Raw genomic sequence first — 13,332 nt, 5'->3', positions numbered from 1 at the left:
TACTTTTCACAGCGGAACCCTTAGAATGATCTATATTCAGAGACCTCTTAATCCATGCTTTCTCAGGAAGCATCTGAAGTGGGCTTCTGTTTTCACAGTTCTACTGAACTTGCACTACAAGGACATCAGCCATCTCTCCGTCACTGGGTCTAATGGCTGCTCTGTCTGTTTGCTTTCCCTGTCTGAGCACATGACGCTCTCAACCCATAAGACCAGGAACAAAGCAAGGACGTCCACTTCACCACGTCTGTTCAACCCTGTACTCTGTATACAGAATTTGTATATAATACAAATACACACAATGTAAATAATACAAATATAATAATTATGCATAATATGTAACATGTAAATGTAATGTATATGTTCTGCACATTATATATCTAATGTATATAATATATTCTGTACACTATAATGTTTCCCTATCTTTAAGATTAAAAGGTAGGTGCGCCTGGGTGGCTCACTTGTTAGGTGTCTGCCTTCAGCTGAGGTCAGGATCCTGGGATACTGGGATCTAGCCCTGCATTGGGCTCCCTGCTCAAAGGAGCCTGCTTCTTCCTCTCTCACTCTCCCTGCTTGTGTTCCCTCTCTCATTGGGCTCTCTCTGTCAAATAATAAATTAAATAAATAAATAAATAAAATTAAAAGGTAAAAGAAAAAGGAGTCTGGCTAGGGAGGGACTGCTGCTTCAGGAACTAGGCGATTCTTAGAGATAACAAAGGGCTCAGCTGAAGGCATGCATTTATATGCAAACTAGCCAATCTAGAGCCAAACCTCCTCTATCTGGCCCAAGCTCCCCAGAAAGAAATCTTCCTCTGCCTTAATCATCCCAGGGCCGTGTGCCAGGCAACCAGAGACCATCCCTATAACCCAGAACTTCCTGGAATTGTTCAAACTAGCCAGTTCTAAACTGTTCACCCTCCTCTGCCTTGTCTTTCCCACAGAAAACCTCATAAAGACTCTTGCCTCTTCCTCCTTGCTCCTGCTTTCAGTCTCCTGACCACCTGAGGCTTCTCAAGGGACCTTGCATGGTGAGCCATGCCTTCTGTTACTAGGACTTGGGAGTATAATAAACTTCTGTTTTTCTGAGTCTCTCCTGTGTTTTCTCTGTGCTTGTATCTGACTGATTATCACATGAAAGATCCAGAATACATTGTTACTGGGGGTTCTAGACAGAGCCGTAAAGCAAGAAAAAGAAATACACAGCATCTAGATAAAGGAAGAAATAAATATTCATAGATGATATGACTATGTATGTAGAAATTTCTATTACAAAGGCTACTGGAATTAATAAGTGAGTTTAACAATGTTACATGAACAATTAGACTTTTGAAATTCCAAAACAAAACCATTTACAATAGCATCAAAAATATGGGATACTTAATGATAGATCTGACCAAAGATGTTCAAAGTATGTACACTGAAAACTACAAAATATTGCTGAAAATCACTAAAGAGAGCCTAAATAATAGGCTCCACAATGCTCCACATTGGATGTGGAGCCAGATGAATCAACATTGTTGTCCGTTCTCTCCAGATATACCTATAGATTCAAGGCAGTCCAGTTGAAATTATAGTTGGTTTTTATTTTTGTAGAAACTGACAAGCTGATTCCAAAATTCACAGGGAAATGCCAAAAACTTAGAATTGCCAAACTACCTTAAAAAAGAAAAAAAAAAAAAAAAAAAAAAGAGGGACACCTGCATGGCTCAGTCAGTGTCTGCCTTCCACTCAGGTCATTATCCCAGAGTCCTGGGATGATCCTGTGTTGGGCTCCCTGCTCAGTAGGGAGCCTGCTTCTCCCTCTCTCCCCTGCTTATGCCCTATCTCTCACCAACTCTGTCTCCCAAATAAACAAAATCTTTAAAAAAATAAATAAATAAAAGAATTAAGCTGGAGGACTTCTACCACCTGATCTCAAAACTTATTCTAAAGTTACAGGAATCAAGATATGCTGTATCGACATAAAGATAGGCAAATAATAAACAGAATAGAAAATCCACAAATAGACCTGCCCGTAATATAGTAATTGATGTTCGACAGAGGTACAACACATGGTGCTACAACAGTTGGATATTTGTATACAAAAAAATTAAAATTAAAAAAGAACTAAAAAAGACTAAAAAAAAAAATACCTCTTCAGTCTATAGCTTATACCATATATAAAAATAAACTTTGAAAAATGGATTGGGGGAGCCTGGGTGGCCCCTTTGGTTAAGCATCTGACTTTGGCTCAGATCATGATCTCAGGGTCCCAGGATTGAGTGCCCCTGTCAGGCTTCCATGTTCAGTGCTCAGTGGGGTGGTCTGCTTGTCCCTCTTCCTCTTCCCCCCCATTTCCCTCAAATAAAATATTTTTTTAAAAAAATGGATTATAGACCTAAATATAAAACCTAAAACTGTAGAAATTTTAGGAAAAAAACATAGGATCACATCTCCATGACCTGGGATTTCTTACATCACTAGAAACACAGTCCACAAAAAAAGAGATTGATACGTTGGATTCATCAAAATGGAGAACTGTTCCTTGAATGACAATACTAAGGCAAGTGAAAAAAGAAGCCAGAGGCTGGAAGAAAACATTTGGAAATCACATGTCTAAGAAACAGCCTCTATGCAGGATTCGTAAAGAATTTTCAGATCTTAACCCAGAAGTTCACTGACAGGTAAATGATAAACAAATGGTGGTATATCCAATATAATGAAACACTACCTGGCAGTGCAGAAGGATGAATACGGATACAACTACATAGATGGATAGCCATACGATCATGCCGAATGAAAAAAAAAATTACGGTATTCTATTTATGTACCTACACTGCTATAAACTGGAAAAGAATTAACAGGGGCTGAAAGCAGATCAGTTAGTTAGTTGCCTCAGAAAGGGGGCGGAGGAGGGAGGGAGGTAAAAAGGGCTTACAAAGGAGCACGAGGACAGCTTAAGGGATATGTTCATTTTATTACAGTCACGGCTTCCAGGGTATATACATTGGTCAGACCATCACTCTTGGGATCCACGGCTGCTGCCCTCCTTCTCTCTGACCTTGGGAGGAGTTCCTGTTATTATGGTTCATCATTCTAGGATCCCCAAACTTTTGTGAGGTTTGGCTTTATAAACGAAAAGGAGGGGTAACAGCATTTCAGGCAATTGTCTTTCAGGCAAAGAAGTATGAAAAGCCTACTTACTTTTGTGCAATCAATGGGGGTTGGAGGTGGGTTAGGAAAAACTCACGGAGCACAGTGTAACTTGATACCCCCCAAATTGTCCTACCCACATGAACGGTACCATTCTCACCACCCAGACTCCAAACCCCTTGCCGCTCATGGATACCCTTGTATATAATTTTCATGTTCTAGCACTTCCTCGTTGAAAACGCCTTTTGTAGTCTGTGCGCTGACCCTGCTCCACATCTTCATTCTACAGTCAGCTTCTGGCCCCCATTTCCTTGCCTTCCTGTGCCATTCTCCCCACCCCCAATTCTCTCTGCAAATGAGCACCAGGGTAATTGCCTTAGAAGATCATCTGGAACATTCCAGTGTCCTGCTTAGAGGCTTTTCTAGGCTCCGTATGGTCAAGACAAGGTTCAGATGACTTAGCCAGTCAGTCAAAGCCCTTTCCAGTCCAGTCCTACCTGGACATCTCTCCCTTTCCTCTGTAATGAACCCTCTGCTCTAGTCACCTTGGTCTCCTCCCTTCTCCAAACAGCTCTATCCCTTACAGCTTCTTCTCTTTCTTGACCAGTATCTCCCTTCTTGGAGGTTTAGCTCCTTAGTTCCCCACAGCTTTTCTGACTCTGAGTCACCATTACCTTTTCCTTTTTGGATTTGAGGCCATTTATTGCATTTATGCTGAACTTTTGGGCACTTAACCCCTGCTTATGTTATGAAATTTTTATTTTGCTATGAAATTTTTATTTTGCTGTTTAACTTTCCACATACGTATTTATGTTTCTCTCTGCATTTGGGCTATTGCTTTCCTACATAAGTTGCAAAAATATTAGTTCCTCCAGCTGCTCAAACCAAAAATCTCGTAATATTCAAATAATTTTTTGGGGGGAAAGCTGCATACTGTGCCCCTCTCTAGAACTTCACATTGCATATCAATATATTAAAAGATCTAAAAATCCTGTACTGCCGAAACTTGGATTTTATCTTCGATTTGTTTCCTTGCTAATTTGCTGATGCTTAACTGTTGAGAAAATCTTTCTTGTCTTGAAACAATATTAATATTTCCCAGAATTCCTTTCAGAGGAGACTTTGGGAAGCACTGAATTAGATATAGCCCTATAGCCCTACCATGGTGCCCAGCCTACTGAACTAGCACTTAGTAGGTGCTTAAAATATATTCGGGGATTTGGTGGAGAATCATTAATGGTTTACTCACTGATCTGAATTCTTCTAAGAGTTTCTTTCTGTACTCTCTTGAGAATGCTGTAAAACAAAAAAATAACCTTGCTTCCATTTTTATTAATTTATTGGCAGTGGACTCTGAAACTTAATGGGATTTCTGAGTCCTCTGTATGTTCCCATGTCTGCCTGAGAAAGATAGTCTGTGCTCCTACATAGTGGAAACATAAGAGTTCACTGAATTTTTTCCTTCTAGTCCACCAGAACCCAGGCTCAACTTGTGGCTTAAATGGCTGCCTTATCGTTTCATTTCCCTCAGAGAAATGGTTCAGAAAAAAGCTTGGGAGTCATCCGGACTCCTGTGAGGGAACTATGCAGAACTTCTACAGAGATGACTCCTACTTCCACATCTCATTTTTTTTTTTCACATTTGTGGGTTTGGATGTACTTCCACCAGCATGCTGGATAGAAAAGCTAATGATTTGGATCTGAATCTGAGATAGCAGAAGAAAAATAACTACAATTATTTTGATAGCCAAAGCTGTGGTAAGGTTGCTAGTACTTTGAAGCCAAAGTTTGGTCTTGGGATTCAAAAGCATTAAGAAATCTTTGAGAGGATTGACAGTGTTAGTGATTTTTTTTTTTTAAGTTAGTAAGACTTTTTGAAAAAAATTGCTTTTAATAGGTAATATATCTTATACATTATAGTATTCATATTATTATATTATATTGTATATAATGCATTAAATATTTATTTGTGTGTGTATATATATATACATATATATATAACAAAAATTCAACATATACAAAAGAATATATAGCACAAAGCTCATTCTCTCCATCTCTACTTCCTACTCAATGTGCTCTCCCCAGAGGCAACCCTTTTTACAAGATACTTCTTGTCTTGTTAATTTTGGCCATTCTAACTAGTGTAGGATGGTATCTCAATGTGATTTTGATTTGAATTTCTCTGATGGCTAATGATGATGAATATTTTTTCATGTGTCTGTTAGCCACTTGTATGTCTTCAAGTGTTGGAGAGGATGTGGAGAAAGGGGAACCTTCTTATACTGTTGATGGGAATGCAAGTTGGTACAGCCACTTTGGAAAAAAGTGTGGAGATTCCTTAAGAAATTAAAAATAGAGCTACCTTATGACCCTGCTATTGCATTACTGGGTATTTACCCCAAAGATACAAAGGCAGTGAAAAAAAGGACCATCTGTACCCCAGTGTTCATAGCAGCAATGGCCATAATCGCCAAACTGTGGAAAGAGCCAAGATGCCCTTCAAATGACAAATGGATAAAGAAGATACGGTTCATACATACAATGGAGTATTACACTTCCATCAGAAAGGATGAATACCCAACTTTTGTATCAACATGGACGGGACTGGAGGAGATTCTGCTAAGTAAAATAAGTCAAGCAGAGAGAGTCAATTATCATATGGTATCACTAACTTGTGGAGCATAACGAGGAACATGGGGGACATTAGGAGAAGGAAAGGAAAAGTGAATTAGGGGAAATCAGAAGGGGAGATGAACCATGAGAGACTGTGGACTCTGAGAAACAAACAAAGGGTTTTGGAAGGGAGTGGGGGTGAGGGGGTGGGTGAGCCTTGCGGTGGGTATTAAGGAGGGCATGTATTACATGGAGCACTGGGTGTGGTGCATTAAAAATGAACTTTGGGACATTGAAAAAATAAAATTAAATTAAAAAAAATACTTCTTGAACTTTCTGAAGACATTTTATACATATATAAGTACATATTTACACAATCCCAAATATAATTATACGATTTACAATTTTTTTCTTAAAGATTTTATTTATTTGACAGAGAGAGAGATCACAAGTGGGCAGAGCAGCAGACAGAGGGAGAAGCAGGGTCCCGGCTCAGCAGAAAGCCCGATGCAGGGCTTGATCCCAGGACCCTGAGATCATGACCTGAGCTAAAGGCAGAGGCTTAACCAACTAAGCCACCCAGGCCCTAATTTACACTTAACTGTGCTTCTTTCCCTTAATATGCAGATGTGTCCCTTTCAGTATGCATAGGGCTTCAGTGTCCCATTCATGGTCCATTATTTCCATATTGATGGACACTTTGTTTTCAACTTTTTGCTATTATAAATAATGCTATAATGAATATTTATATGTTTATATATCTTTCCCAAATGTGTGACTAAAATCATGTAATTAATTAATATTATTGTATTTAGAAATGTTGGGGTCAAGAGGTATACATATTTTTAAACTTCAATGGATCCCACTGATCTGCTCTCCTTAGCAGCCACGGTGAAATATATAATTCCACCACCAGTGTATGGAAGTGTTATCCAAATTTCCTTTTAACTTTTTCCACTACTATAGGTCAAAGACATGGTCATAATTTGGATTTCTTACATGAATAAGTGAAGTAAAACAAAGCATTTTTTCCAGTTGAAAGACCAATACTTCCTTTTCTGTGAACTGTGAGTATTCTTCATCCATGTTCTGTTGGGATATTGCCTTATTACTGATTCATGGGAATTCTTTATATACTGTCTGTGATATATATGGAAATAACAATAATTGTTAGCATTAAAGCCCTAAAAGACACATTAGACCATGATCTCCTCCAAAGCGTCATTCTCTTAAATTCTGATTTTTTTAAAGGTGTGTTAGAGACCATGTCAGAGATTACGGATTTCCTTCCTTCTACTTCAGCATCTTAAGATTCTTCTTACCAAAGCAAGACCAGTTTCTGTATCAGCTTTCCAGAATTAGCCAGTAGATTTAATAGTTGTTTTTTTTTTTTTTTTTTTTTTTTGAAATGCTGTTGGCTCATGACTTGTTTATGTTCTAGCAGAAATGGGCTGCATATCTGCCTTGGCTGGTGGGATTTATTCAACGACCAACCCTGCCATTCCCCCTAGATCAGAGGTTACAAATTGGCCACCCAAGGGCCCAATGCAGCCATGGTGTGCTTTACTTGGCCAGCATGGTGTTTAGAAAAAATGTGAATTAGTCGCCCACATTAAAGATAGTGGGTACTTTTACAGGAATATCTAGACTTCTGGCTTCTGCTGACAAATCACAAGATCTGGCAACGCTGCATTTCCACATGACAACAATTGGCTGGAGCTCGTGGGTATTTGCCCTTTGCATGGACCATGTGCCTCCATGTTCTTCAGCCAAGCCTGCCTCACTCATTTCACCTGCCAGGTTCCTAGAGGCGTTTGCCTTTGTAACACCTGATCGTTTGTTCCCAGAGTTTTCCTCTCTCCCTCATCAGTCAGAAGAAGAAAAAAGTCCCCCCAGTGTCTTCTCTCAGACTCAGGTCTGTTCCTCTTCTCTACCCCAGGCTTCCTTCCTCTCCCTCTTCGGAATGTGGTTTCCCTACATCCTTAGACTGTTGACCCGCGCTCTGCTTGGGTCCTCACGTTCTCCCTTACAGCCTTTCCCTATTCCCCAGAATGCCTTTCAGAAGACTTTGGTAAGACTAAAAAAAAAAAAAAAAAAAAAAAAAAAAAAAACCTGCTCAGCTAGGGTATGAATTTGAAAGCAGTTAAACAGACTTCAGCAAAGTTTTGAGAAAGATGAATAAAGGCAGATTTCTGAGGCTTCCTTTGGGAACAAATGGAGGCTTTCTGGCATTTCACCGGAAACTGTTTTGAGGATGCAGCCCAGTGACCCAGGACTGCTTCGCTCCTCTCCACCCCTACCTGCTTCTCATGGGTCACACACTCTCATCAGCTTTCACCCGAACCTCTGCCTCAGCTTTGTCACTGCTCTCCCTGCTGCCGCCAGTCTCTACTCTTCAATTCTATTCTCCAGACATAATGTTCTCAAGTGTGAATCTGTTTTATCAACCTCTACCCATCTTCAAACCCTTCAGTTGGTCTCTGTTGCCTAAATGTGTCCTTGTCAACCAGGCTCCCGAGGTCCTTTATAATTGGCCTGAAGGACCTCATTTCCAACCAGTCCATTTCCCTGGTAGCCTAGGTCCCTGAGCACACACCAGGAATGCCATGTCCCCATGCTGAGGCACACGGCACTCTCTTTCATTGAAACACTGGATTCTGATCTCCCACATGCTCCTGTTCATCCTTCCAGATCCAAGGCAACATCCCTTCTTCCATGAAGCCTTCCATTTCTTCTACTTGGTCTCTACCTCTTCTGTATTTCTACAATATTGTGCATGCAGGACAGCCTGGGGAGGGCTTCCTCGGTTTCCTCAGCCTTGGATGGGGTTAGCGTCCCCTGCCCTGCCCTGGGGTTCCCACAGCATTTAACATTCTGCCATCTCAGTCACTTCAAGTGTCCCATCGCCATTCCCACTGTCTCTTTCTACTTTTTACCAACGGTGGAAGCATGGGCTCTGGTACAAACGAGAAGTTCAATCAGTGTCTGACGACAAGAAACATTAATGAGAAAGGGAAAATAATGTGATGGAGAGAACTCACACGACTCTGAATGCTTAAGTCTCATATGTATTTGAAGAGATGCTTTTTATTTTTTTTTTATTTTTTTTTTATTTTTTTTTTTAGATTTTTGACAGAGAGAGATCACAAGTAGGCAGAGAGGCAGACAGAGAAAGAGAGGAAGGGAAGCAGGCTCCCTGCTGAGCAGAGAGCCCGATGTAGGGCTCGATCCCAGGACCCTGAGATCATGACCTAAGCTGAAGGCAGCGGCTTAACCCACTGAGCCACCCAGGCGCCCCGAAGAGATGCTTTTTAAACCAATATGTATAACGGTCAGCATAATCAGGAACATGGAAATCATCCTAGGTGTTGCAACCAGAGGAGATTTAATGCAGGGAATTGTTTCGCAGATGCCGGAAGCCAGTCTAGAAGAGCGAAATGGGACGTTGAGGCAACCTAGTTATTAATAATTGTGGGAAGAAGCTACTGACCCCGGGGCTGAGGTAAACTAGCAACCAGCCCCCAAGACACAGGTGCTGATCGATGCGGATGCAGCAACCAATAATATGGATGAGATCTGCCTTCTTGTGTTTTAGCCTATCCTGGAAGAGAGACATTAAGGTGATATTAAGGATAATGCCTTTTGATAACGTGTATGGAGAAAGCTCCAGAACCACAGAGCTGGGAGATTTAATGTAGCCTGGGGGTAGTGGTTCCTACTGTGTGGCCTGCAGAATCAAAATTACCTGGGGACTTGTTTAATTACCCACATCCCAGACCTACTGAGTTAGAATTTGGTGAAGGGGGCAGAGAACCGAAGAAGGAACCTCTTTTTTTAAAAGGCTCTCTAGGCTTTTTAAATCTCCAGATTCTTAGGCAGACCAGTTTGAGAAGCGCTGCCAAGGGCGTCTGGTGGCCTCGAGAGGGAAATATCATTGGGAAGGGTGAGCCGAGCCGAGTCGAGCCGAGTAAGTTAGAAGCATGGGGGGCGGGGGCGGCTGGGATAAGATTATTCCAGGAAAGGACAGTACATGTCAAGATCTGGAAGTCCAAGAGAGCCAGATCTATGACAAGAACCAGTCTACCATGGAAACCAAGTGGTTAGAGATGAAGAATCATAGAAAGAACAAAGACAGATCCGAAGGTGGGACAATTAGACCCTGTGAATTCTGATCAAAAAGGAAGTGAGGTAGAAATAATAAGATTAACACTGAGTGACTAATCTCTCTCTAATCTTACAGTAGCCTCGCTATACCAACGACTTCGTCATTTCAAGCAGACTGAAGTCCGTGAAGCTGCTCTAAAGAAAAAAGAAAACGAGGTCCCCAGTTACGACCTGGCGAACATTTGCTGTCTGAGTACTGGGAAGAACTGCCAGCCAAACTCACTCCATTCCCTTTCTCCCAAAGGAGACAGGTTGAAGCTAAATAATTTAATCCAGTAGTCTGGAGTTCTTCCTGGCCTTTCAAGGAGCATCTGTTAACCGGTGGCCTTGTTCCTTTCTCCATGCTGTTTGGCTCCTAGTGGGAAGTCTGTTCTGCACAGTAACGGGGCTCGGTTGTCTTGCCAGTGCAAAAACAGGTCTCTCCCAATGAGGATTCAGATCATATTATCCCTGAGATAGTGTATGTGCCCAATTTAACATGACCATGATTAAAGGTGCTGGCATGCCTGGAGCTCTTACTGGGAAATGAGATGGAATTGTGACCAGAGGGATCCACATCTCCCCAGGATGATGATGGGATTTTTTTTTTCTTTTCCTCCCTTTCTTCCCTCTTTCCTTCCCTCCTCCCTCCATTCCTTCCTTTCTCCCTTCCTTCCAGATTTGGTGGCTACAGACCTCTCTGACCATCCAGCTCTGCAACTTTAGACTGAAAAAGGGACTTGGGATTCTGCATGAGAAGGAAAGAAGAACCTAGGGAGGGAGACCTCTTACTGTAGATAAGGATGGGATTTTGTAGGGAAGATGGGTGAAGATTCAGACCAGAGCTAAGGAACCAAGTACTTGGGAGGGCTTACAACCTGAGGGATAGCTAAGCAGCACTGGGCGAGAAGCAGGCAGAGGACCTCAACCAAGAGAGAGACACCAAAGCCTTCAGGTACCTCCTTGTGAAACTCAGCAAACTTACAGGTGGTGAGACCTTTGGCCTTACTGGATGCAGGGCTCAATGCCAGAAGGGAATTCGAATGAAGGAAAGGATCCTTGCCTGTAATTCCCTTCTGAGACTGACTCACTGTTCAATATGGTCATGTATTTATGTCTGCAAAGTGTGATGTGGAGACCAAAAAGGCAGAAAATGGAGCACTGCCCACCTACATCCTCGCTGGGCCCACAGGAGAAGGTGCCCACATATCTTCACATTTCTTCAGCAGGTGGATTCTGATTGGGTGTTCTGAGTAAGCCAGACATTGGGACAATAGATGCCAGACAGAGCTGGGGAAGGAGCACCGCAGAGTGGGCAAACTCAAGGAACAGGTACCAAGCGTTTTCCGTATCTCACAGTTTGGACAAGTCGCCTTCTGAGACAATAGTGTTGCTGGGCATCCTGGTAACAACCAACAGCTTTGTCTCTACGGAGACACCTCATGGTATCCCAGCCCAACATAGATCTACATGTGAAAGTGCAGAACACGTAAGCTCGGGGGCGAGGAGCTTGAGTAGGTATCTCAAGCCCCCTCCTCAGTGGTTGTTGGCTAGCCAGGTGTTCAGCACCCCCAACTCAATATACCCAGAGCTCTCAATATACCCAGAGCAGGAGGGCATCTGAGACTTTGTAAACATACATCACAAGAGGACATCAGCTGCTCTGGGAAACCTGCCCACGGGCCCAGTGGTTTGTGGCTGTTTTGTTTGTAATCAGTGACATTCCCTGGGGCAGTCCCCTTGATAGATTCTAGAATCTGCTCGTTTTTTTACTGCTCTCCCCTGGCCTCCCACCAGGGGCAGATTCTTTCCCGCCAAGTAGGATTGCCAGGTAAAATCCAGAACACTCAATTAACTTTGAATTTCAGATAAACCCTGAATAATGTTTTAGTATGAGTGTGTCCCAAAGATGGCACCAAGCCTGCTAATGTAATAGGGCATCCTGTGTGTTTCTTTGCACAACCCAACCCCTGGGGGATCCCCGAAGGAAGCAGACACCTGATTCTGTGCCTGTGAGGAAGCAGGGGGTTTCAGTCCTTCTTCCCGCTTTGAGATTGCACAACCATCACTGATCTTATTACCTATGAAGACTTTCTACATCTTCTCGGAGATGGGAGAGAATGAAGAGACTATTTCTCAACGCTGCAGACACATTTTTTTCTTTGCTTGTTTGTACTGAACACAGCAGCCCAGTAAGGAAATTGAGAGGAGATATTTAGCATTATTAGTTCTCCAGTGAAATCCCCCACATCTTCACCCAACAGTATTGGGGTGAAGCTGGAGCTAGACCAGGACAGTGCTGAGGCAGCAAGGCCATGTGATCTGAACCTGTCAGAAGGCTTTGGTGTCGCAACCACCCCTCACACCACAGGGTCCTTTGTTGGTTAGTCGTGAGCGGGTTTTTTTATAGCATGAGGACTGTACTTTCATTTTGAGAAAGCAGTTTGCCCTTAGCCAGAGTGAGAGTTAGATAAATTACTCTCCTCACAGATTATTAATGACTAAAATGCTCTGCCTGGAGATTTTTGAAACTTCCGTGAATGTAAACTGAAAAAGAGTCGCTTAAATGCTGCAGGCAGTTTTCCACCTCGCAGGAAGTCGAGATTCAATAATCCTTTAGGCTAGAATCTTCCTTATTAGAACTACCAGCTGCTGGTTAATCAATCACCTTTATTTACACAAATGTAAAGCAAGCATCTACCCATTACTCCTTGTTGAAAAGTGTAAAGTTATCACCAACCTGAATGGTGTTTGGACTAGAAGTTCCTTTTTCCATTTAGAAGTAGAAAATTGTTACATTCCCGTTGAGTCAGACTTGCTTCTCTGTTCTGTTTGGTTCTAGGGATTGTTTCTAGAAGCCGAGGATCTGGACAGAGAAAACAGAGGAAAAACACGAGATCCAAATCTCATGCTAGAGGAATTGGACAGAGCCCGGCACAGCTCAGGTCTAACTGGGCCATAGCTGTCACATGCAATTGTTAAGACCTAATTCTCCATAACGGTACTGATGTTGGACTCTTAAATATTTAATTGTTAGGTTGAGGCATATAGGGCAAGGCCACCCCCTAGTGGTAGGGGTTGGGATCGTTCCTTAAGAAAGGAGAAACTCTCCTGTCAATCATCCCAAGAAAAACCAATTATATCAAGATTAGGTTAAACCCCCAATTGAAGATGGGTTAAACACATATGCAGTTGTTTCTCTTTCTGAAATAAAATCTTGAAGTTGGCAGTCAGAGCTGTTAGGCTAGCTCCTTGGTCCCCAAGGACTCGGGCTTCCTTCTATTTTTCTGCTTACTTTACCTTAGTGAACAACTTCTGTTCTTAGGGTCACAGGATGGCTGCTGGAGCTCCAGCAATCATATTTACATCAGAGCCTCAAAAGAAGAAAAATGGAAAAGGAAGGAAAAAGTGTGTGTGTGTGTGAGTATATGTGTTTTAGGGAAA

General features: G+C 42.2%; 1 long non-coding RNA gene across 1 annotated transcript in view; it reads right to left on the bottom strand.

Moving 5' to 3' along the window:
- LOC309860212 overlaps window positions 1-12,817 on the bottom strand; it is a 35,305-nt gene extending 22,488 nt beyond the window's left edge. The window contains exon 1 of the long non-coding RNA XR_014309257.1: window positions 12,629-12,817. This is a non-coding gene — a long non-coding RNA (uncharacterized lncRNA). The remainder of the gene's footprint in view (window positions 1-12,628) is intronic.
- Window positions 12,818-13,332: the final 515 nt, after the last annotated feature.

Source organism: Mustela nivalis (genome assembly GCF_964662115.1).
Source record: "Mustela nivalis genome assembly, chromosome: 2".
Classification (NCBI taxonomy): domain Eukaryota; kingdom Metazoa; phylum Chordata; class Mammalia; order Carnivora; family Mustelidae; genus Mustela; species Mustela nivalis.
The sequence above is the reverse complement of the archived record's forward strand: the minus strand, read 5'-3'. Positions and strand labels throughout refer to the sequence as shown.